The 23,247-nt window shown below is 46.1% G+C and overlaps 1 long non-coding RNA gene across 1 annotated transcript; it reads left to right on the top strand.

Annotated features, from left to right (window-relative positions):
• Positions 1 to 4,515: 4,515 nt before the first annotated feature.
• On the top strand, positions 4,516 to 22,486 carry LOC138452609 (uncharacterized). Its single transcript, XR_011260260.1, has 3 exons — positions 4,516 to 4,573; positions 13,517 to 13,592; positions 22,330 to 22,486. It is a non-coding gene; the product is annotated as an uncharacterized lncRNA (long non-coding RNA).
• The last annotated feature ends 761 nt before the right edge of the window (positions 22,487 to 23,247 follow it).

Below are 23,247 nucleotides of genomic sequence, written 5' to 3'. Positions count from 1 at the left end.
GGAGCAGAGAAATCGCCAATGTCCCATTTGGGAATCCTCACTGGAACTCAGGAACTAAATGGTGCCGGGACGTCCTTTTTGCTGCCGTCGAACCGGCAAACGAATTGGATTAACCTGCTGAAGTTTGGGTCTCCTTGCCTCAGGGACCGGTGAGTAATCATTACCCCAACTGGTGGCCCCTAGCGCCAGAGCTCAACTTTGCACACGAGTGGCCCCTCGGGGCCCCTCTCCTGTCCACTCCTATTGCGAAATAGCGACTCCATCCCAAACTCTTGAACTGCCTCTGCCTTCAAGTGGAGGTCCTTCCTGAATAGTGGAAACTTATTCTTCATCACCTTATCCACCTTCCCGAGCTGTTAGAGACCCCTAAAGAGACCCTGCTTTGTCCATTGGAACAACCGTGTGCATTGCCACACATGTACTATTGAGCACAAGGCTCCACTCTTCTTAGGGCTTGGACTGCCTCTTAGTTAGGTGAATAACTGATTTGGAACTGGGTGTAAAGATTAACTGCACTGCCTGTTTTCGTCCCCTTTAGTTTGTCAAGATATTTTGTGCTGTCCTCTCTTTTGACCCTATATATTGCATTGAGTGTGATGTATTGGTTTACTTAGTGTTACTGTGATTCTTTGCTATAGTCTGTGTTACAAAGTCCTTGTAATAAATGTGTCTATATTTTTAATATAACACCTGTCTGGAGTAATTTGTAAGTGTCCTTGCTCTGTGTGCTCATTCAGGTCTTTCAGTCACCCTCACCCCTCCTGAGACTTAGTCTTGACCGCCTGCCATAGCTACCCTGATTGGTCTGGCTTGTCCAGAGGTTACCCTGTTCCAAGAAACTAGGTTGGCCTTCTGAACCTCTGCCCCTCCTGGACAGAGTTCAGAAATCCTTCTTAACACTAGTGATGTCAGCTTTAGGGGTGGGTGATCTGAATTACTGCCGCAAGGGCACTTGAATTTAGGGAGATGGATCAATGGCTAAGATTAGCACAAGATGGCGCTACCTGACACATCGTTTTCACATGTGTAAAAAACAAAGGTAAGATTAATTAGATTTTATTTAAGATCGATCGATGTATGCTCAAAAACGCATGCCTGATCGACTGGGCCAGTAACATTTCTGGAGAACTTCCCCTTTAAGAGAGAATAGCATAGAACAGCATATTTGTACTGTTTATAGCCACAAACCATAGGCATAGTGCAGAGGTTTAATGAAGTCATCAAGGAGGTCTAAAGTCTGTTTAGGGAATTTCTTTCACTGCTATATTTTAAAATATGTTCCATGAAAATGCAAGCGAGGAGACTCTGTGAGTGGAGATGGTGACTGGTAGGTGGCGGGTGAGCGGGTGTGCAGCATAAGGGGGATCTGCAGGGGGTCACCCCAGCATTTTTGCAGCCAATAAATAAATAAATAACGTTGGTAAAAGTATACCATGGTGACCAATCAGCAGTAGAAACACAGATAACATCCAGGATAATGTACTGTGAGCTTGAGCAGCACAAGTGGGTTGGATATAAGCAGTGGAGACATAATGGTGGCTTGTAGGTTCTCACCACACCCCGCCACCATGGTATCTCCATTTGAAATGATATGGTGTATGAAGCCCAACACAAAGCTATGCCCAACATGGCTACAACGTGCCACTCTTTTGTCTCTAGACATCAACAGTGTAGAAAAGACAATCAGGGTTACACGACAGAATGTAAGTGACAGAAAGAGAGCACCTACCACCACAGACCCCCCGAGTTGGATGCTGGGCTACAGTAAAACATCCGGGATCCCTTCCATGATCAGACCCTATCCGAGTAGTGGGAGAGGTCCTATACAATCCTGTCCATTCCAATGATGGGAAAGTGGGGAATCTGGAAAGAGTGATGATGTGGAGAAACAACCAAACAGTGGAGTGAGGTGGAGTGTGGATCCCTCACGAGTAAAGGGCCAAGATCAGGAGCAATTCCCCACAATCCCTCAACTAGATCCTGGTGTCATCTCCTCAAGAGGTAGAGAATGTGCAAGGAACAGCCAACCTCAAAGATTATGTGAAGTTACCCAGAGGAGGATGCATGAAGGGAAACGGTGCAATTCAGCAGAGAAAAGGGGAGATGTGTGATACTATCTGTACATAATTCTAGAATCCCCTGGGATTCCAGGGAGTGTTCCTTGCTGCAGTGGCTCACAGAGCTGCCAGAGTCTATCTCTGTGTACAGAGTCATCAAATAAAGTGTTTTTCTTCCTTCACAATTCCAGGATGTCAGGAGCAAATGGTATTCCCTTGCAATTCTGAGTCCTCACAGAGATGTTATGACTGAATGTATGTCAAATATAAGTGCACTCTGGAGATCTATTATAAGTGAAATATATTGCAGTATGTATATTCATGGCATTTTTAGTTGTGTTTATAATGTGACTGCTAGGCACATGAGTCTGCAACCTTTGGCTCTGCAGATGTTGCCCAAGCCAGCATGGCCAATGGTGAGGGATCAAGGGATGTGTAGACCAAAACCTCTGGAGAGTCACAGGTGGCAGACGGAGAAGGCATATGTGGGGGGACACAAAGATTGTAGGTGTTGTTCCGTTATTTACCCACCCATTTACTGTCCATGTCCATGCAAACCCCTATGGCTAGTCCCATCCATGTCCTGCCCTGCCCGCAGTTTCTGTTGTGAATAGGTTTAGATACGCATTTTCCAGGCGCTACTATTAAATGGCCGGATACTTGCAATATTTTGCAGCTCTACCATTAATGAATGGCCTGTTAGTACAATTAAGGCAGTTCCTGACAAATGTCTTTCCCCAAAGGCTGAAGTGTAAAAAAAAGAAATGGGGGAACGATGTTTTCTGCCCCGCCCCCTTTTATGCCCCACCCCTTTTTTCTGCTCCCTTCCATCCCCCATACTCAGCCATCCCGTTCAATTCAGAACTGAGTACTTCGTTTCCTTTCCTCCACCTCAAAAAAGATGTCATTTACAAAAGTTCTCATGACTAAAGAAAACACGGCGAAGGAATATACATTGAAATGACACCATTAGTGTGGCATTGCACCCTCAGTGTGCAGCTATATGCTGCCCCCCTTCACCCACTATTTGCACTGCTGTAGGATACGCCCATGAGTATAGCCACTGATGCGCCCCTCCCCTTACATGCACGCACCTTTGTGCCTACCCAAGCGCCCCAGCTTCTCCAGCAATTCCCAGATTTTCTGCGCGACTACCTGGGAATAGGCTTCGTTCGCAAGCAGTTTACTGAAATAACAGGGCTTGGCCAGGACTTGCAGGGTAGCACAACTTTGTTTGACACAGGATTGACAACACAGAGCACAGGTTCAAGTCTCCAGCCTTTGCCACCGTCCTGGAACGGTGCTCCAGGTGACTAAGTAAAGGAACTATGACTGATTTCCCTGAGAAGTAAGGGAACGTCGTACCCTTCAGTTCCCTCCCACTTTGACCTCTGAAGAGGGCTGGTGTCGCTCTTTGACAGATTAAGGGAAGTTCACCCCTTTGCTTGAAACGCACACTGTTCCCCACTCTCTTGTTCTTTCGCCACTCTCTTCTTTAGGCTTTAAAATCACCGTTCTTCACTGGTTGTATTCCTATTGTTCAATCGTACTTCTTCTGTTTCCTGGCATGGCACCGCTTCGTCTACACCTCCTCTTCATTGTTCCTCAGCGCTCGGCTCTGTGTCCGCTTCTCTTTTCCCTTTTACGCTCAGATGTGACCTTTGACCCTTGGCAGGGCCACTGACCTCATACTAGCTCTGTGTTGCCCGCACCCTGGTTTCACAGAATCTCTTGTTGGGAGTCAAATCACTGTGTACAAAATGTACCATAGGAGTTGAAATCCTTCGGGGCTTCATGGGATAAGGGATGACGTGACGTCTGCAACGGCACTACATCTCTGCTTCCCCAGCCCCCAAAAGACTTTGGGAGATTTGTGTCCGCATTTCTGGTACTACAGCAGCCCAAAGCCAACACCCGGCTATCCTAAAAGTGACAGAGACCCTCTGAATAACGTGTCCACCGGCAAAATCCACACCCCCCCAACCCCACCAACAAACCAAACTGTAACAGGGGTCGCCATCCACCAAGGTGCTGTCCGCGCCCAGCTGTATCGTGTCTATGCAAAAGCCAAAACTGTTGGCATTTCTAATCCTTGTTTGAATTTAGATGTTGGAAGGCTTTGTACACGAGCATGATCGCTATTCCATTTAACAGTTACGTACGTGTCAACTTTGGTAAGATAATAGCCCACTAGATGGCGCATGTGTATTAAGAATCCGATATTGACACGTATTTTCAGAGTGCAGGACCGATTGTTTGAAAAACCTGTTACCGCTGATAAATTGTTCCTACAACATTGATAACTCAATGTTTCAATGAACTTCTTTAATGTTAATGTTAAAGGTATTCATATGGCGCACCATCACCAACGAAGTTGGTCCCCAGGCGCTCAGGCGGATCTGTAACGAGAGGGCGGGCGGGTTAGGTTAGTTGGGTGAGGAGGGAGTAGGAGAGTGAGAGAAGTGGTATGCTGCTGGCGGCTTCAGTTTGGTTTCCACCGTGCGCTGAGCTTTGGTGTGAGTATCGGAACAAGACCTTGTGTGCTGTTGATGAAGTTTATGTGTTTGTTGTTGTTGCGGTGTGGTGAAGTGTGTGCGATTTGCTGGGCGAGAAATGGTTGTGTGGGTTTTCGGGTGAATTAGGTATGCAGAGATTTGAAGGTGGGTTAGTGGGTTGTATGTCTTGGTTCTAGCTGATCTTGTTCTGTTTAAATAGCATTTCTGTGTGTACGCTTAGTAGCTGGTTACATTTCTTGGCCATCTATCTGTTAGGTTAGATGGCACGGCACGTTCCTGGTTGTGTTGTTTGGATCTAAGGTTGGTGAGGCTGGATATGTCTAGTTCTCCCCCCCCTCTGGTGCTGCTGATGTGGATTGGCCATCCCCTACTCCCTCGCTGTGGTCTGCTGGGGTTGGGCGTGATTCGGGCCGGGGTACTATTGATGAATCGTCCTTGCCCTTCCGTCTTGGTCTAACTATGTTAGTGTCGTCCTGTTATGGCTATCTCTCAGTTTGTAGTTTGATATGTCGTAGAATGTCTTCCTTAGATTCTGTTTGTAGTTGATGGATTGTTGGGGTCCGGGATCGGTATCTTCACTCATCATTGTTACCAGGTAAGCGTGTGCCCCTCTGGGCGTTCTTCTACTTATGCAATGAAGAGCCAAGATTTGAGAAGTTTCCTGAATAGTAGGTGGATTTTTGTGTTGCATATATTCTTTGGAAGTCGTTCCACATTTTTGGTGCAAGGTGAGTGAAAGAGGAGCCTCAGAGTTTTCTCTTGTGGTGGGGTTTTGGTTCCAGGCGAAATGGCATTGCTTGATCTGAGCGTTCTTGTTGGGTGATGCAGGTGTAGTTTGTCTCTCAGGAATTCTGCGCCTTGGTTCTGGATTGCTCTGTGTGTGATGCACATTGATTTGAATTTGATTCATTGTTTTATTGGTAGCCAATGTAGTCTTTTTAGCGCAGGTGTGATGTGTTCTCTTCGGGGTAGTTTGAGGAGCAGTCTGGCTGCCGCATTTATATGCATTGTAGTTTCCTTACAAGTCGTTCAGGCATACCCAGGTATAGGCTATTGGCGTAATCTACTCTCAACATGACAAGAACGATGGTGGTTAATGTTTTGTTGGAACATGATAGGAACCGTAGGATCCTTTTAGCCGCTCGCAGTAGAAAGAAGCATTTCTTGAGTATAGCGTTTACTTGTGGCTCAGGCCAGGTTCTTTTACAGGCAAAGATGGGGCTGGGGTTGTATCGAGTTCCCTTGGCCAGGGGATGTAGTGGTTGTCTGCCCCATTTTTTTGTGATGATCATTATTTCTGTTTTGCCTGGGTTGAGTTTGAGGTAGAGAGTTCATCCCATTGAATACATCACAAAGGCAGTTCTCAGGTGTTGTGTTTTCTTCTTGAGGGTCTTGTATTTTGAATACTATTTGTGTATTGTCAGAATAGTTGTAGCAGGTGAGGCCGTGTCTATTGATGATTTTGATCAACTCAAAAAGCTAGATGTTGAATAATAGTGGAGAGAAGGATGATCCTTGTGGTACTCCGCATGTGGATCATCTTGTGTTGGATTTCAAAGGTTTCATCCATGTAGTTTCTGTTCTGTTTGTCAAGAAGGATTTGATCCACAGTAGGGCGGTGTCTGTTATTCCCAATACTTTTAGTCTCTTGATGGGGATGTCGTGGTTAACTGTGTCGAATGCTGCCGAGAGGTCTAGAAGTATCAAGGCCATACTGTTGTCTGAGTCTGCGTTTGTTTTAGGTGGTCCCATATTGAGAGGAGAGCTGATTCCGTTCCTCTCATTGGTCTGAAACCAACGTGTGCCTGGTCTAGTAGGCAATGCTCTTCTATAAATTCTTGGGTTGTTTTGTATATGTATGTTTTGGGCAATTTAGCTGTGTATGGGATGTTGGAGATGGGTCTGTAGTTGGAAAGGTCCTCTATATTTCCAGCTGTATCTTTGAGTAGCGGTCTGATGTACGCTGATTTGAAAGATTGTGGAACTTTCCCTGTTGAGATTGAAAGGTTGAGGACATTCCTGTGGTATTCCTTGGGAGTTCCTTGTGTGAGGATTGATTTGTATATGTCCGGGGGCAAGGATCCTCAGGAGTGCCTGTTTTGTTGCTTTGATTTACCAGTTTGACGAAAGTCTCCATTGATATTTCAGGGAAGCTTCGTAGTTTGTTCAGGCATTCCTCATAAGGGTGGACAGGCTCCATAGTCCAATCACAAGGTGTGTTTTGTATGGCTTGTTGTATGGTGGTGATTTTGTATTTGAAGTTGCCTGCTAGGTCATTACACAGTTTGATCGATTACTCCCTTTCTGGGCAAACTCCTGGAAAAGTTGGCCATCTCTCAGTTTAACCTTCATTCCAATTCTGTTGGCTGTCTCCATGACCACCAGTCTGGCTTCAGAGCTGCCAGAAGCACGGAAACTGCTCTCCTGAACATCTGTGAAGATCTGCTCTCCAACCTTGACTCTAACATTCCCTCTGTCCTCATCCTCCTTGACCTCTCTTCTGCCTTCAACACGGTCAACCATACCATCCTGCTCAACCGTCTCTGTGAAAACCTGGGTATCACTGATCAGTCTCTGTTCTGGCTGACCTCTTTCCTCTCAGATCGACCCTCCCAGGTCCAACTTGGGTCCTTCCTTTCATCTATCTTCCTCTTTACCTGTGGTGTTCCCCAGGGGTCTAACCTCTCGCCCTGGCTTTTCAACCAATACCTGGCAATTCTCTCCCACTGCATTGCCACTTTCTGCTCAAATTTCCAGTGCTACGCTGACAACACTGAACTCATTTTCAGGCTGCCCTCTGCCACCTCCTCTCCCTCTCCCATCTCTGATTGCCTAACTGCCATTCAAGATTGGTGTGCCGCCAATGATCTTTGTCTGAATGCCAGCAAGACGGAGATCCTCCTCATCGGCACACCTTCACCATCCTTTCCCCTCACACTCTGGCCGGCCTCCCTTGGCCCTCCTCCTACCCCCACCTGTGAGGCTAAGAACCTCAGGGTCATCTTTGACTCCACCCTTTCCTTCTCCGCCCACATCTCCGAGCTCTCTAAAAAGTCAAATTTCCTGCTGCATCTCCTCAGAGGTACTCTGCCTTTCCTCTCCTTCCCCCAGAAGCACATGGTATCCCAAGCTCTGGTTCTCTCTAGCTTGGACTATTGTAACAGCCTCTTTCTAAATCTACCTGCCTCTACTCCCTGCCCTCTGCAACTAATCCAGAACAGGACTGCGAGACTTGTCCTTGGCCTCAAGCCCTGAGATCGTATCTCTCCAGCTCTGAAATCTTTCCATTGGCTCCCAGTGGATGCAAGGATTAAAACCCTCTGCATTGTCCACAACGCTTTCTGGGGCCTGGGTCCAACATACCTTCAGCTATCCCTCTGCAAATACCTCCCCGCTCAAATTCCTTGCTCCTCTACCTCCAACTCCCTCAGGGTCAGTCGTTCTTCAAAGAAACGAGCTGGGGTAGATCTCTGTCTTCGGCTGAGCCTCCCTCTGGAACAGCCTCCCTGCCACTCTAAAACTTGAGGAGAACCATCTCTGGTTCCGGAACCACCTCAATACCTTCCTCTTTTCTTCTGCCTTCGCTCCCCCTGTCCCCTGCTGATCTGTTCTCTCTTGGCACCGTGCACCTGGCCACCCTCTGTCCTCCGGGCCCAGGTACCTGCTCACCCTGCCACTGGGGTCTGTATCTGCACCCATACAGCTCCCCCCTTTTTCTTCCTGCACTTATCAGACCTAACCTGTCTGCTGCTTTAAACCTAGCACTTCCACATTGCTGGCTGCACTACCACTGTTGGTTGCCTTTATTATTTATTTATTGTTATTTATCTGTTTCTTCTCTGCTTCGCACTTTCCACTTCTCCCCCCTTCCATTCACTTTTCCCCTTCCCTCTCCCATGCACTTGCGCGTTCTCAATGTCATTGGGCCTTGTAAGATCGCTGTTTTGTTCTCCCCTGTTCCCCTCCCTTGCCTTGTCACGCTCTGAAACACTTGAGTACGAGCGCGATAGAAATAAAATATCAATATCAATATCAATGGCATTGGCATGTTGTCGCAACCTGATGGATTTTTTTATTTCATTTATGATTTTGAAGAGTTCTTTTTGGGTTTTTGGTGCTGTGAGGATTCGGTTGTCGTAATATTTCCTTTTTGTTTTTTGTATTTAATTTTTGCAGGAGCGGATATGTTGTTGAAATTTAAATGTATTTCCTGTGTCATTTGTGGTCCTTCATTCTAGTTCTATTTTTTTTCTTTTCTTCATGGCGCTGAGTAGGGAGGTGAACCATTTTGCCGTTGCTCTTTTACGTGAAGGGGTGAAAGGTTTTGCTTCGACGATTTCGTTGATGTGATCCAGTTGTGGAGTAGAGCTACTTTTTTGTCTAGGTCGGCTTCTTCCATAATTGTTGCTTGTGGTTTGCTAAGTTCCAGAAGTTCAGTTACGTTGGAGTTTTTAATGGTTCTCCAATTTCTTTTCATTGTGATCAGTAGGTTGTCTTGTCGCTTGTTGGGATATAGTCAATTTATCTAAACCCATTCCATCTAATACCATTCCATCGAAATGTTTCCATCTAAAAAATGTCCATCTAATGCATGTTTTTGGGGGGGGGGGGGTAAAGGGTTAATTTCTGTTCCGGTGCATTTTAAAGGGTAAAAACGCAGTGGTAGCCCCACCAAAAAAAAAAAAGAAATGTATTAGATGGACATTTTTAGATGGAAACATTTCGATGGAATGGCATTAGATGCAATGGTTTTAGATGAAATCACTATAAACCCGCTTGTTTGTAGGGATGGTTAGTGTAATTACGAAGGGAATGATGAGGTGGTCGCTCCAGAATATTTGGATTGGGGATGCTGTTGTAATAATTGTTTTATTGGCGAATATTGTGTCAAGTGTGTGCCTAGCCGAGTGGGTTGCTCCTTTGACTAGATGTAGATTTATTGCTGCTAGTTGGCTGGTTAGAGATTTTTGTGTGGTTTCTTCATTGAACCAGATATTGAAATCTCCAAGGACGATCAGAGGATTGTGCTTGATGGCTAGGGTTGTGAATGCTTCCGTGAAGGCGCCCACCAAGGTTGCATCGTATGTTGGTGGTCTATATATCATTATGAATTTCAGGTTTGTTTTGGGGTTTGCTGATAGGTGTAGGATTAAGGATTCACATTTATCGATGTTTAATGGCTCTTCCAGTTTGATAGCCAGGTGTTCCTTGTGGATGATTGCCAGTCCCCCCCTCTTTTGGTTTTTCTGTTTGCTTGGACGCAATTGAGGTTATCAGGCAGGCAGCTGTTGAGGGTGATCTTGTAATTTTCGTCTAGCCATGTTTCAGTTACAAATAGGATGTCGATACCCCGTCACATAGGAGGTCATTGATTTTGGTGGCATGTTTGGACATTGACCTTGCATTGATTAAATTGCAGTGGATATTTTGGGTGTGGTTTTGTAAATTAGTTGTTCCATGTTTTGGTTTATAATTGTTCAGTCGGGTGTTTGTGTATTGACGTTGATTGGATGAAGATGAAGTTTTGCGAAGGCTGTTTCTTCATTGAAGCGGTCTGCTATATCGGTAGCTTGGCTGTTCAATCGTGGTGCTTCTCTAGTGATGCCGATTGGTTGAAGATCAGCGAAAGCTTCTTCTTCATTGAATAGGTCCATTAGGTTAGCGGTTGGGTTGTTGTTTACTAGAGCTTCGTCGTCTTGTGTGGTCTGTTGTGGATATCGATAGTGCTTTTCTGTTCTTTTGATGAATGTAGTGAGGGGTTTAGGGTCTTCCCACTCTCTTCTAAGATAATCCAGTCTTTTTTTTGGTCCTTTGGGGTGATTCTTTACTTGCCTCAAGGTGTCAGTATCGTTGAGGTATCGAGGCTCTGTGGTTGTCACGATGTATGGTGCAAGAAATAACGATTTTTCTCTTACAGTGTTTGTTCTGATGGTAGCGTTGTTTGGCGGGGGGTTTCCTGTATTCGATGTCGCTTCTACTGGGGACAGTTTGGTATGCCTGTCCGTGTTTATTGTTGCATGATCCTGCTCTCTTTGGCGGCGTCCATTTCTGTGTCGTGGCATTTTGGTTCTCGTGCAGAGTTAACAGGGCAAGTGGTCATCAGTAATATCTTGTGCTAGGAGAGTATTGGTGTTTCCTCTAATGATTATATTAGGGTTCTTTTGGGTGCTGTCTGTCCTTTCGTCGGTCGGTTGGGTGTTTCCCTAACCTAGGCACTGTCTGGGGGGTTCTGAGGGGGTATTGGGGATTTGGTTGATGGGTGGTATAGGACTGAGTAGGGAGGGTATCAATGGGGTGCTAGGCTAGCAGTCAAAGCTATCACAGTATGGAGCAGGCCAGTGATGACAATATTATTAAAGTGTGGGGCAGCCTAGCAATCACAATACTATCTCAATGTGGAGCAGGCTATTAGTCACAGTACTATCACGATATGGAGCGGGCCAGTAATGACAATATTATCACAGTGTGGATCAGGCCAGTAATGACACTACTATCCCAGTGTGGAGCAGGCTAGCAATCACAATGCTATCACTGTGTGGAGCAGGCTAGCAATCACAGCACTATCACAGTGTGGATCAGGCCAGCGATCAAGAACTATCACTGTGTGGAGTAGGCTAGCAGTCAAATACTATCACAGCATGGAGTAGGCTAGCAATCACAATACCATCACTTAAAGGAATGGACTAGCAATCAAATATGTTCACAGTGTGGAGCAGGCTAGCATTCACGGTGATGGCACAGTGCAGGCCCTTCTAGATGTGACTCAGGTCAGTCTCAACAAATTCTCTGGGGTGCGATGCAGGCTAGCAGTTACTGTACTATCACAGCGTGGAGCAGGCTAGCGATCAAATACTATCACAGTGTGGAGCAGGCCAATAATCACAATACTATCACAGAGTGGAGTAGGCTAGCAATCACAATACTATCACTTAAAGGAGTGGACTAGCAATCACATATGTTCACAGTGTGGAGCATGCTAGCAATCACGGTCATGGCACAGAGTGGGCCCTTCTAAATGTGAATCAGGTCAGTTTCAACACATTTTCTGGGGTGCGATGCAGGCTAGCAGTCAGATACTATTGCAGTGTGGAGTAGGCTAGTAATCACACTATTATCACAGTGTGAAGCAGCCGCCTAGCAATCACAATACTATCACAGTGTGGAGCATGCTAGAAGTCAAATACTATCTCAATGAGGAGCAGGCTAGTAGTGACAATATTATCACTGTAATGCGGCCTAGCAATCACAATGTTATCACAATGTGGAGCAGGCGAGTAATCACAGTACCATCACGATGTGGAGCAAGCTAGCAGTCAGATACTATCACAGTGTGGAGCAGGCTAGCAATCATGGTGCTATCATAGTGTGGGACAGGCCAGTAATCACAATACTATAACTTTGTGGGGTGGACTAGAAAATATGTTCAAAGTGTGGAGCAGGCTAGCAATCACTGTGGTGGCATAGTGATGAACCTTCTAGGTGTGAATCAGGTCAGTCTCAACACATTCTCTGAGTTGTGAATATTATGACAGTGTGGAGCAGCCTAGCAATCAAATACTATCACAGTGGGGAGCAGGCTAGCAATCAAATACTTTCACGGTGTGCAGCAGGCCAGAAATGACTATATTATCAGAGCGTGGGGCAGCCTAGCGATCACAAAACTATCACAGTGTGGAGCAGCCTAGCAATCAAATACTATCACAATGGAGAGCAGCCTAGCAATCAGAATACTATGACAGTGTGAAGCAGCCTAGCAATCAAATACTATCACAGTGTGGAGCAGCCTAGCAATCACATACTATCACGGTGGGGCGCAGCCTAGCAATCAGAATACTATCACAGTGTGGAGCCACCTAGCAATCAAATGCTGTCACAGTGTGGGGCAGCCTAGCAATCAAATACTAGCAAACTGTGGAGGGGCCTAGCAATCAAATACTATCACAGTGGGGAGCAGGCTAGCAATATATCAGAGTGTGGAGCAGGCCAGCAATGACTGTATTATCACAGTGTGGGGCAGCCTAGCAATCAGAATACTATCACAGTGTGGAGCAGCCTAGCAATCAAATACTATCACAGTGGGGAGCAGCCTAGCAATCAGAATACTATCACAGTGTGGAGCTGCATAGCAGTCAAATAATATCATAGTGGGGAGCAGGCTAGCAATCAAATACTATCACAGTGGGGAGCAGCCTAGCAATCAAATACTATCACAGTGTGGAGCAGCCTAGAAATCAAATACTATCATAGTGAGGAGCAGGCCAGTAATGACTGTATTATCACAGTGTGGGGCAGCCTAGCAATCACAATATTGTCACAGTGTGGAGCATCCTAGCAATCAAATACTATCACAGTGGGGAGCAGGCCAGTAATGACTGTATTATCATAGTGTGGAGCAGCCTAGCAATCACAATACTATCACAGTGTGGGGTAATTTGCTAGTTGGTCAGGGTTCTGAGTAGAGTAATTGCTCTATCCTTCACCCCAGCCACTGCTACTGTGGTAGTTGATGCTGGTTGACCGCTGGCCACTTGCTTCCCCTTATGACACCTGCAGACACTTTCTGAAACTGCCTCTGTTGGAGCCGTCCGTTGATTTGGGGCCCTTAGCCACAGGGGCTGCCGGGCAGAGGGTTGCCCTGGGGTGTCCTTAATGAGGGTGCAACACACCAATCAGGGCCAGTGGGAGGTCTTGGAGGAGGTATATAGCAGCACCAGGAAGTGGGCAGGCCCTGAGGCAGAGCACAGTCATTTGTAAATGCCTTAATGGGGTCTCAGGGGCAGTATGTGACTCACCTTGCAGGGGTTTCACTGGAAATGGCGCGGGTCTAGTGTTGGCACCAGGTCAGTAGGTCTGTGTTGCTGGTGAGACAGGAAGTCGTTTTCTTGGGCTTAAGTTTGTTACCCAAAACTTTTATTAAAAGGAACTTTCTTTCTTATCTTTTAGGTAAAGGATACGTCTTTGCTCAATGTTCTTCACCACCTTCCAGCTAAGGACTTCCTTTCAAGGCGAGGATGAATAGGTAAGTTTCCTTAAACAATCTTATATCTATTTTTCTCTTTTACTTTTCTGTCTCTGGCTTTCTGTAGTCTCTTTCTTTTCTTTTTACTTTTCTTTCTGTCTTTTCATCACTGCCTGTCTCTCTTAATTTGCTCTTTAATCTTTCCTGTTCGAGTTGAAACAGAGACTTCCAAAGTAGCCTTTTCCCTTTTATTTCTCTTCTTAAGGAATTGTTCACTGTAACATCGTTGGCTAGTGATGTCTGCTCACTGACATCCCTCACTAGATGTTCGACATGCACCCTCTGTTTATATACGGCTCTTTGTATTCACTTCACTCACCATGTAACCTTCTAGGTGACCTTTTGCGCTAGACTATTCTTTCTTAACTTTCCTTTTTTACCCTCCCGGGTTACACGTACCTTAGTAGCAGTGCTCTTTGCTATTGTATTGAAACAGGATTAATTAGCATCGTCTTCTCTTCTCTCTGGAGCTCTGATTAGCTGTACCTTGTAAAGCAGCGCTCCGCTGACTCCGCCTCCTTGGTCTCCGTCGGCTGTCACTTCATCTGCTAGCCTGACACGGCCGACAGGGAGATCAGCTGTCTTCTTCCCGAGTCGGCAGAGGCGGACACAGCCCCCTCTCCTTTTTGTGACGCTGTAATGTCTTCAACACCGGAGCTTGTATTCCTCCGACACCTGATTTCTTGAACAGCACACACTTTATGTGACGACGAACGGTCATCTCACTAACACAAAACGAAGGCTTCCTTAGCGCAACAGCGCTGTAGGGTCAGCAACAGGATTCTTATTATTTTCACTTTTCAGTTCAATAAGCCCAGACGTAACCATCATTCTCCGTCTCGTCCTGCTCTTCTCCGGTTCCCTAGCAACGAACATCCAGATACTCACATTAGAAAAGGGCACCTCATAAGGACGTTCATGAGCACGTTTCTGGTTATGAACATACAAACGTGTCATGTAAGCGAGACATGCATTCCCACAATGATAAGTACCAACACGTAATGCTACTGAGGCATTCATTTATATGTATTTTAAGAGCCAGATGAATACGTTCATGAGCACGTTCTGGCTATGAGAATATAAATGTGTCATGCAAGTGAGGCATACATTCCCATAACTATACATATCAACACGTGGTACTGAGGCATTCAAATACATATTTATGTGTATTTTAAGAGCCAAAGTGTAAGACTTCATCACACACCCCATCACGATTTCAATTGCCTAAAAAGTTATGTATATGAATGTAGGTGCTTCACATTGGTACTTTCTTGGCCTTAACTAACTGTGCAGCCACTGCCCACTAGCACTGTTTTTTATCGCTAGCTGGGGTACCGGGCGTTGCCCGTGTCCTGATCGAGTGGTGTCTCATGTGCCCTGGAGGATGTTGCTCTTGTCCTCATGTCAGCAAGTCTTGCTTCTGTTTGCTCTGGCATCTCATTTGCCCTGGAGAAAGTTGATCTTGTCCTCTGGTTGGCAAGTCATACTGCTGTTTGTTGTTGTGTTTCAGAAACTCCTGATGTTGATTTTCGCTTTGCATCAGATGGAGCTTTTCCAGGTGATGTTCGTTTTTTGTGCAGCATGTTTCAGTCACTTAATGGCTTCAGCACATTTCAGAAAATCTCCAGGAGAGATGTATTGATTGTGCTCTCTTCTCGTGAATGAACTGAAGTAAACTGTAACCTTGCCATTCCCCATATTTGGAGTGGCGTGATAAAAGCATTTACATTTTTTTTATTCCCTTTAAAAATACTTTAATAAACACCTTCAAACTGTATACAGTAGTAATACATTTCAGAGGAATAACCAACACATCGGACATTTTGCTTAAGACACTTTTCCAAATTTTGCCTTCTTCTAGTACCTACTGTAGTGAATTGGGGTGAGAATTAGTAAATTAGGGTGTCTACAGAGTGAATGTGTTGCATCCAAACAGACTACAATCTTGCTCCAGACAAATGAGGAATCTATGCAAAATTTAACGGTGTGGATTTGTATAGCCGGACAAACATACACACATACATACATTTTGCTTTATATATAAAGATAACAGTGCCACTGGAACTTTCCCCTCCCCCTTAAGAACTCTTGTACACCCCCTTCTAAAGAAGCCCTCAGCTGACCCTTCCTCTCCAGCTAACTACTGAATCTGTTGGTTGCCTCCATGACCACCAGCAAGGAAACTGCTCTACTGTACATCCGTGAAGACTTGCTCTCCAATCTTGACTCTAATCTCCCTTCTGTCCTCATTGTCTGATCTATCATCTGCTTTTGACACGGTCAACCATGCCACCCTGCTCAATTGTCTCGGCGACAACCTTGGTATTACTGATGAGGCCCTGGCTGACCTTCTTTCTCACTGACCGACCCTCTCAGGTACAACTCGGGTCTTTTCTCACTTCTATCTCTCGCTCTAGTTGTGGTGTTCCCCAGAAATCTAATCTCTCTCTCCCTGGCTCTTCAACCAATGCTGGCACCTCTTGCCCAACACACCGCAAGTTTCTGCTCCAATATTCAATGTTATGCAGATGACACTCTGCTCTCTTTCAGGCACCCCTCAGCCATCTCTTGTTCTTTATCTGTCATACCAGACTGTCTGGCCACAATTCAGGAATGGTGTGCCGCCATTGAGCTCTGCCTTAATGCCAGTAATACTGAGATCCTCCTCATTGGGTTACCCGCCCCCTTCATTCCTCTATCTCTGGTCACCCACTCTGGGTCCTCTTCCTGCACCTTCCTGTGAGTCTAAGAACCTTGGTGTCATCTTCGACTCTACCCTCTCCTTCTCAGCTCACATCTCTGACGTCTCTAAGAAGTGAAACTATCAGTTGCACCTCCTTGGAGGTAGTCTTCCTTTTCTCATTTTCTCCCAGAAGCCCACTGTCTCCAGAGCTCTGGTCCTCTCTAGGCTGGACTATTGCAACAGCCTTCTTCTAAATCTTCCTGCCTCTACTCTTAGAGCTTTACAACTTATCGATAACAGGACTGCAAGTCTTGGCCTTGGCCTCAAGCCCAGGGATCGTATCTCTCCAGCTCTAAAATCTCTTCACTGGCTCCCTGTGGCTGCAATGATCAACTTCAAGACCCTCTGCATCATCCACAAGGCTTTCTGGGCCTGGGACTGCTCTACCTCCAACTTTCTCTTCCAAAACATCTCCCTTCTCTAGCTCCAACTCTGAGGGTCAGACGCTTCTCCAAGCAGAGAGTTGGGGGCAGATCATTCTCCTCGGCTGGGCTTCCCTCTGGAACAGTCTCCCTGCCTCTCGCAAACTTGAGCGGAACCACGTCCGGTTCCGGAAGCAACTCAAGACCTTCCTTTTCTCTTCCGCGTTCTCGCTTCCTCTCGCCTGCTGATGCACCTGATTGCTCCATGTACTGGTCACATGGTCACCCTCTGAACTCGGGCCAGGCGCCTGCATGTCCAGTTGCCCTTGCACTGCCTCCGGACTCCTCATCACTCAAGGGTCTTTATCTGCAACCCTACAGTCCCTTCTCTCTGCACTTATGTGCCACTGTGACGCTGGAAATGCATCTGAGGGACAGGGCCTCTGTATGCTTGTCCTTTACTGCTTTTTATCGTGTGTTCTGTTGTGTTTTCCGTGCAGGAGTTCATGTGGGACTCCTGGCGGTGCAGCTCTTTCTTTTGGTTTGGTGAACGGACCCGTGGGATACCCTTATGGCACCCATGCGTGGGGGTATAACCATGTGCCCCTAGTGTATGTTTTTGGGCACCTGTGGGTGGCCCGCAGAGCAGGTTATGGGCTGGTGGCAGCCCCATGCTGAATTTGACAGGTGCACGGAGTATCCTCCATTTTGGGATACCCCGACCCTGCCATTGGGATCAGTTGATTCCTGATGGAAAACAAGATGGCCCCGGTGGCCTCTTGCTTTCTATTACCCATTATCTTGTTTTCCCAAAGTCCTGGGAAGCCCTAACTCTGTCCCTTCGCCCTGACTGGCTGTTGGGTGGAAATGCCGTATATGGTGTTGTTGTGAAGGCCTGGCCAGACTAGCTGGAGCCTTCCCGGTGATGTATACGTGTGTGACGAATGTGCATTCTGTGTTGTGGGTGTCTAGTATCTGGTGGTTGAGACAATGACTGAGAAAACCCTGCCCGAAACTGGTATGAATGCAGCTTGGAGTGTTGAATGGCTCGGTACTTGTCCCAATACACATAACTTGTTGTGAGTGTCTGGAGAGAAGTGAATGGCCTGAATACCTTGTGTGCCTGATTGGCTGCCTGCCTGCATGAATGCCCGTAGTCGTGATTGGATGCTTGAGTGTGACCCAACGGAATGAATGGGAGATCAACAGTATATCTGGGCACCTCTCACTGCTAGGAATTGTGTTCAGAAGCTGAAGTCCACTATGACGAGTAACTGGAGTAACTGATGTTGACCTTGAAACCCCCGCTGGACGAGAAGGAGTGCTGTGGCTCTCCCTTGCAATCTGAAGGCTGCTGTGTTTCCAAGGACTGACCCAGAGAGGGCCTGGTAAAGCGCCCTCTTCCTGAGCTATGAGGGACCATCGTGCACAGCTGATCTTTGCCAACGCTCCCTGGTAGACAGACCTTCGACAGGCTGCTGACCCGATACAGGGACTGCTGCGGAACTCCAAGGAGAAGCACTTGGACTGTTGTCTGCCACTGTCGACGACCACCGTCGCCGACCGGAGCGGCCGTGCTCTCGTTTGCCTAAGAACTTTAATTGATCATTGGACGCTCTCGTCTGCATCGTCATCCGCTTGTCTCCCGGCTGGAGAAGGCCCGACCGTTGACGCACCGAGGAGCATCCACCGGTGGGTTTCCTGCCACCTAAAAACCGCAGAGACGCCAACGACTCGACGCCCTTGCTATGCCACAGTTCTTCATCATCTCTTTGCGGTCCAGAACTATCGTCACCGAGGTGCCCTGCACGCCTCTTCCTTGCAGGACGCCAATGCTCTGTCGTCGACGAGCACTGCTAGGAACGAAGCTGCCACTTCCCTGCCGTAGTTCACCCTGTTCACCGTCGGACGTTCGATGACCTGTGACTTCTGCCTTAAAGGGAGGGCACTCAAGAAGGGCCGTTGATTCCCCGACACCGAACGCCAAGTTCCCCGACACCCCTCGACGATCCATGGCTCCCGTCTGAAAGGGAGGCACTCAAGAAGGATCGGTCGGCGCATCGTCGGAGAACTCTACTCCACCAGGTACATTGGGGGGGTAAAACCTTAGTAGGAAGCAGTAAGACCATCGAACATTATATGGACTGGGCTTGTGCGATATATCTTTATTTTACAGGTTGCCCCGGTGGGGGGATCTCCACACAGAACTGTGCCTAGTGGTAGGGGTCAGTATTCTGCCTATTGTTTCAACCATCTTGCGTTCCTTCCTATCTCTATTGCTGGTTTCCTCGTCATTAACATTAGTGGTACCACTTTAGAATTGTATATATTTATCATTATTGACTTCCGAGTACAAAGTGCGTTATTGTGATCGTGTACATACCTTTGAATATTAATTATATAAAGACTGTGTTTTCAGTAATACAGTGTGTGGACATTCCTTTGTGAGGGTTCGGGAACTACACTGTACTTAAGAACCAGCCCGCATCACCTCCTGAGAAGCTAGGCCTTGATTGCTCGTCCATTGCTACCTTATAGAGAATCTTGGCTGGGGTCCGCTGTGCCTCTCCTCTACCATATAGAGAGCGGAAGTACAGACACCCCCTACCACTCTTTACAGCCACCCACTAGCTGCACTTGTGAGTTAATGGCAAATGCCCCTTCCCTCCAGCACTTCCTCTTCCCTGCACTTGCTGATCTGAATGACACAAGGCCTAGTAAGATCATTATTTTGTCCTCCATTTGTTCTCCCCTCCTTGTCCCACCTAGAAACACTAGTGTACAGGCGCGTTATAAATGCCACATCATATCATATATATCAACCAAATATTTCCACCCATAAGGCATCTTCTATGAACATCCCCCTCGCCCTATATCCTTCCCATTTTACTACAACACACTTACTGTTCTCTGCCTCATCCGGAATCTCTTGGGGTCCTGCGATGATGGTCCCCGCTTCCCAATATATTGTAAAGTAAAATAAATGTTTAGGTGCTTCTTTAAACACATCATCATTGTAACCATTTTGCTCTGATATTATAGGTGGCAAGTGGAACATTTTAACCATCTATTTGTAGAGAGACGAGCAAACATGCTTTCCTCTTGTGGCAAACTGATGGACAAATGCAGGAAAAATCCTTACTGAATTGATAAACTTGCCTAACAAATACTGCAGCAAGGTCTTCTTGCATAGTGAGGCACCCATGACAGGCACTCTTTGACGGCAATGGCCTTAAGCTTGTCCCTGGCCTGCCCCGGTGTGGGTGCTTCTGGCTGGTAACGGTCATGTTACCAACTTATACTGCTGCGGTAGTGCCTCTTCTTTGTCACAGTAGCAGAGCTGGGCCAATGTCATGCAGGGTGACTGGAGCAGTGTGTGGGAATATCCAGCTCGAGCACCCAGCACTGTCACCTTTCAACTCATCATTATCCATGAAAATGAATACAAGCATTGTCCAGCCCATCCGAGTTATCCAGTTCATAAATAACAACGAGGCAGCCCAGGAGACAGAGATCCGAGCCAGTTCATACTTTTGTTGGTGATTGTGTGACTACGATTGACTGACAGTTAAAACAATAAAGTTGCCAACAAAAACAAAACATCATAATGAAACTGAGTCTGAGATAATAAGTGCCGGGGATCAAAGATAAGTGGCAGGTTGAGCCCTGGCAAACACCCCCACAAATTAAGCACTGGTGAAAGCTGCAACACCCACCGTCATATTGGGGGTCATATATGAACTGACTCGCAGATGTGTGATTTACAAATACAAACCAATTTAACATTTCCACGTCTTGATACAAGACAAATGTTTAATTACTTCTTTAAAAAGAATCACCACATTTTGGCTCACATTTTGCACTTTGCATCTATGCACAGAAAATGAAGTCGAGGGGATATGTGGGTGGACAGAGTCCCCCACTTTTTTCAGAGGGCACCTTGATATGCTAATTTCTGGTGATACAACATTCAATTGGGATGTTAATGAGTACCCATACTTCTTTTTTTAGGACTTGACCTCTGACTGATGGACAAGGGCCGACAAAATCATTACTAAACTTATGAACTTGCAGGTCAAACACTGCAGCAAGATCTTCTTAAATAGGTTGTTACTCTATGAAAGGCACTCCTCTTCGGCAGTGGCTTTTTCCCTTACTCTCCCACTTAGTTGGTTTTACTGGCTGGTGACTTCTGCCGTTGCCAACCCACTCTGCCACTTTTTATAATATAGAGCTGCACCAATGTCATGCAGGCAGACTGGATCAGTCCCTTCCAAAACATTATTTATGAAAATGGACTACCAGCAGGGCTGCCAGGCAGTGGGGCACCCAGTTCATGGATAAGAATGAGTCAGCCCTGGATGAAGAGACTTGTGGCCTGTGCACCCCTATTGTTGCTGGTTGTGTGAGTGACTGCGAGTAGAACATTTGCCAAAAGTAACATTAGATTACAATGATGCTGAATCTGAGGAAATAAGTACTGGAGCTAAGAAGGCAACACCCCAACAAAGCACTGCAACCATCCACCCACGCTCACACTTACTCATTAAGCTACTCACATACTCGCTCATCTGCCTACTCACGCGTCCACTCACTCTTCCTTACAGTGCTGTTGAACAAACAGTGTGCAGTACTGTCCAACACATGGAAGTAGTGTACAACTAATACTGAATAGCAGCCCGGATGAAACATTATGGAAATGTCCATTTAATACAGCAATTATACTGAGAGGGGAAGTGCAATATTTTCAGGGTAAATACGCACCGATCCTGTTGAGGAGTGATTGAATTATCCCATAAGAAAAGTTCTGTTCATAACTTTATAATTGCTCACATTTCCCACCAGTGTACCTTAAATCTCCTTAAACCTGTAAGAGGGATATGACTATCTATGGCCATTCAATGTATGCCCAATATTATATCAACAGTATAGTATTCCCTTTGGGCAAAATCGTGCAGTCATACACACATGTTCATACTCAACACACAAACGTTTCTCCTATTGCCTTTGCCAATGCTTTTTCGGTCTTGCCAGAAAGAGCTTGCTCTTGGAAGAGTGTGGAAAAACACTCAAAAGACTAATAAAAAAGGGGCCTTGGTGTCGACGAAGTGCTTTACCGGGACTTCATTTCACCAAAATGCCAGGGGTAGTGGAAGTGACATTGCATGACCCTTGACCTCTGCTGACATCACAGGACGTGATGTAATTTCACCCCACCCCAAAGTGATATCATGGGAAGCGATGGAACACAACCTTTTACCCATTGACAAAACAGGAAGCGGAAGCGGAATCAGATAGCATTGTTCTAAATACACTATGAAAAATATGGTTACAATATCACTAACGTAAATACATTTCATACAAGAATGAATGACCATAGTATCGGCAGAAAAAAAACATGCTATAACTGCAATTTGCGAAAAGCTACATAGTCCGAAATGGATACGTATTCTACTGAAAATGCTTTTTGGAGTATTGTTTCTGGATTGTGAATTTGAGGTGTTAACAGACTAATTCAGTGACTCACCGCCTGAAGTGTACCTGAAATAAACCTTTAATTTAATGAGTAACAATTATTGTATAGAATTCCAGAAAGACAAATTATTTGTTTTTCCTTTTCTTTCTCATTTAGGGTCACAGCTCAAAGTGTTACACTTGTGGAACCCACTGTTTTTTAAGAAGCCTTATCAAGAAAGCTGGCCACTCTAGAAACAAAGAGCCACATGGCAACGCCACAGCCGAGGAACTTCAATTTGTTTAAAAATAAAATGAAATAAAAGAAACGTTTGTGTTGGCTATCCCTAAATGACGTCCCTAATCTGTGATAGAGAACAATTTACAGTATACTAAAGTGCATTTTCACGACAGCCATCTTGGAATGGTAGGCGTTTGCTGACAGTATGATTTACTTATGGTGTCTTTTGTGTGCCAGTGACACGACGATTGGGCGTATCAGGCTTAAGCCGTTTGCCAAACCATTGAAATGTTGGCTTCTGTTGACTTGACCTGGCTGACCTACAAAGCCGTGGCAAGACAGGACACAGATAGGATATATATGATATGATATGGCATTTATAACGCGCCTGTACGTGAGGGGAGAACAAATGGAGGACAAAATAATTATCTTACTAGGCCTTGTGTCATTCAGATCGCTTAGGTATAGGTATATGGTTAGGTATATGGTTTAGGTATAGATTGTGCTGAGAGTGAAATGTCATCTTAGAAATTAGCTGCCATTTTGGAATTGAGACCTAGTGCCGCACTGCAACCAGGGCAGAAGGCCCAGGCCCAGAACGTAGAGATAGACGTAAACATGAAGTGTCGGGTTGCAGCCTAGACAGCGATGAGAAAAACCAAACCCGCAGACAGTCATAAACCTTGCATTGCTTTATACGTCTAGCATCAGGGGTCTGGGAGCTCCCTGTGAAAAGTTGTCCCGCTAGACGGAGGGCACGAGCCTCTGACTTCCACCAGTTCAAACCCTAAGTTATAGTGCCCAGATGCCCCTTTCCCAAGACCCCAGCATTCCAGAGTACCAGCAAGGCCCAGA

Source organism: Ambystoma mexicanum, chromosome 4p (genome assembly GCF_040938575.1).
Source record: "Ambystoma mexicanum isolate Mex_15411 chromosome 4p, UKY_AmexF1_1, whole genome shotgun sequence".
NCBI classification, from domain to species: Eukaryota; Metazoa; Chordata; class Amphibia; order Caudata; family Ambystomatidae; genus Ambystoma; species Ambystoma mexicanum.
This window is presented reverse-complemented; position numbering and strand designations above follow the sequence as displayed.